The sequence below is a fragment of the Carlito syrichta genome, unplaced genomic scaffold, assembly GCF_000164805.1.
Source record: "Carlito syrichta isolate Samal-C Ts95f unplaced genomic scaffold, Tarsius_syrichta-2.0.1 Scaffold317235, whole genome shotgun sequence".
NCBI classification, from domain to species: domain Eukaryota; kingdom Metazoa; phylum Chordata; class Mammalia; order Primates; family Tarsiidae; genus Carlito; species Carlito syrichta.
In genome coordinates this window covers 6,737-9,368 of record NW_007261331.1, presented here as the reverse complement: position 1 = coordinate 9,368, position 2,632 = coordinate 6,737, and the positions used below count along the sequence as shown (strand labels likewise).

Below are 2,632 nucleotides of genomic sequence, written 5' to 3'. Positions count from 1 at the left end.
TCAGCGTGGAACTCCGCGCCTCTGGAAGGGACGGGCTACGGTCTGATTCAGACCTGCCGCCCTAGCGCCTCACCGTGCGCTGTGCAGCCCTGGCCTCAGTTTCCCCACTTGCGCAGAGGAGGAGCCATGCTGTCCTGTTTCTGGTTCCTCTCCGAGCACATCAGCCCTTCTCTGGTATCTTTGCGCTGCACGTGCCGCGGCTCCGCGCTCCGTAGGCGCTGGGTCCCCGGCGCCCCCCGGATACCCCGCTGGTCGCCGCCAGCCGCCCGGGGCCGCAGCTGCCTCCTCCCGGGACCCTCCCAGACCCACCGCCTCCGGCTCTCGGGTGCGCCAGAACTTTCCACCCCGACTCCGAGGCCGCCATCAACCGCCAGATCAACCTGGAGCTCTATGCGTCCTACGTGTACCTGTCCATGGCCCATTACTTCTCCCGAGATGACGTGGCTTTCAACAACTTCGCCAGGTATTTCCTTCGCCAGGCCCGGGAGGAGACAGAGCACTCGGAGAAGCTGATGAGGCTGCAGAACCAGCGAGGAGGCCGGATCTGCCTGCGGGACATCAAGAAGCCGGACCAGGACGACTGGGAAAGCGGGCTGCATGCTATTGGAGTGTGCTCTGCTCTTGGAAAAGAATGGGAACCAGTCCTTGCTGGAATTGCACACGCTGGCCTCGGACAAAGGTGACCCCCACTTGTGCGACTTCCTGGAAACCTACTACCCGAGTGAGCAGGTGAAGTCTATCAAAGAATTAGGTAACCACGTGCACAACTTAGTTAAGATGGGGGGCCCGGACTCTGGCCTGGCGGAGTACCTTTTTGACAAACATAGCCTTGGAAATGAAAACAAGCAGAACTAAGCAGCAGGCCGCCTTCCCCACAGTACTCTGGGTCCCAAGGCCAGGAATCAGCTGTCTCCTGCTTTCTTGCACCAAAAATTCACCTCCATCTTTGTATTTTTATATTCTTCTCCTGTTATATTGTTCTTCCAGTGAAATGATTTGTAGACAGATATGTTTAGCCCCATATTTAGCAAGGTCTTTCTGCCAGTATAAAGATACTTATTTCCCCAGCTTTAAAGATAGCCCAGGTTAGTATGAAAAGGACATAAAAGAAAACAAACAAACAACAATAAAAAATCAAAAGTAGGAGCAAATTAACTTTCTCCAGTTAACAAACATTATTTCAGACCATGAACCACTGCTAAAATCCCATGATTCTTAGTTCAACAAGTGCCTGCTATTTTCAGCACCTTATGCAGAAAGCTAAAGGAGAGAATGAATACAAAATATGCAAATAACTATGTGAAGAATATAAACATATATAATAACACTGTGAAGATCATACATGCAAAATTCTATGACAACTTTTATCTCTTCTAAGAAACAGTACTCTCTGGGGATTATCTGTTTTTTAAAAGGTTTTGTAGTCAAATTCAGAGGAAGCTACATGAGTTTTCAGTGCTGCCCTTGAAAAGTCACAGCATGTATTAACATTTTAAGGGTTCTGGGAAATCTTGCAATTAAAAAAAAAATTGAAAAAGTTTGAATAATTTTTGCTTAGCTCAGTGTTTCCCAAACATATGCAATGCCAGTGCTGTTTTATTTTGCTTTTAATGATGTTAAAATAACAAAGCAGGTCTGTCTGATTCCAACTATATCTACTTTACCACTAAGCCATATAGCCTCATTTTTAACATACTGAGAAGCGTGAAAACTCTGCACAAAACACCTTTCTCTGGTCTTTTAAATGGAGAAAAACTACATTGGGATGTAAAACGTCCAGAAGGTAACCAGAATAGAGGATACATCTAGCCAGGTAGATGTTTCTTTAGGGAGGATAGGAGTGAGATGAGTGGGTGGGCATTGGACTAGACTAGAGCACTGAGTGGTAGCTAGAAAGGTGGGCTGGAGCAGAGCATAGAGGTAAGAAGGATGAGTCTGGACTTAATTCAGTGTGCAAGGCTAAGGTCTTCAAGAGCTCCAGCAGAAGAATGCTGTGCTCAAAGTTGAGCAATTAGGAACTTAATCTGGTTGTGGAGAATAGGAATCTCAGAACAACCTAGATGTCTGTGTTAGTTTGGGTCCTCTAAGACAACGATACCCACGTGTGTACAAGAAATCAGGGGAAGCTGAAAGTACTCTGAAAGAAAGTAGGAAAGGAGCTAGGAGAATTAGGGAATGCCTTTAGACTTCATGCAAGTCTGATCCCCAAGGAAGAAAGAAAAGAAAGTGGTATATAGTTTTTTGGAAAGGTCTGCAAGGCTGTCAGGGAGACCTCAAGCCAATGTCACCAGCTAGAGGAATCCCGTCTCCCAGAAATGCACCTTTCCTGTATTTAGTTATTTACTAGGAAGTATGAACTTGCGACAAACTAGGTAATGAATCCATTTTAGAGCATTGCCACTGGGGTCCTTGGCAAATTATGCTCCCTGCGATCCAAGACCTGAGAGGTGCATGCATATTACCATGCAAACTCAACAAAACGGTTCAGGTTAAAACACCATACAAGCTTCTGCAAAGCCAAAGAAACCATCAAGAGAGCAGGGAGACAGCCTACAGACTGGGAAAAAGTATTTGCCAACTCTAGGTCTGACAAAGGCTTAACATCCTGGATCTACAAGGAACTGAAATGTAC

The 2,632-nt window shown here is 46.4% G+C and overlaps 1 pseudogene; it reads left to right on the top strand.

Annotated features, from left to right (window-relative positions):
* Positions 1 to 126: 126 nt before the first annotated feature.
* LOC103277329 lies at positions 127 to 855 on the top strand (annotated as a pseudogene).
* Positions 856 to 2,632: the final 1,777 nt, after the last annotated feature.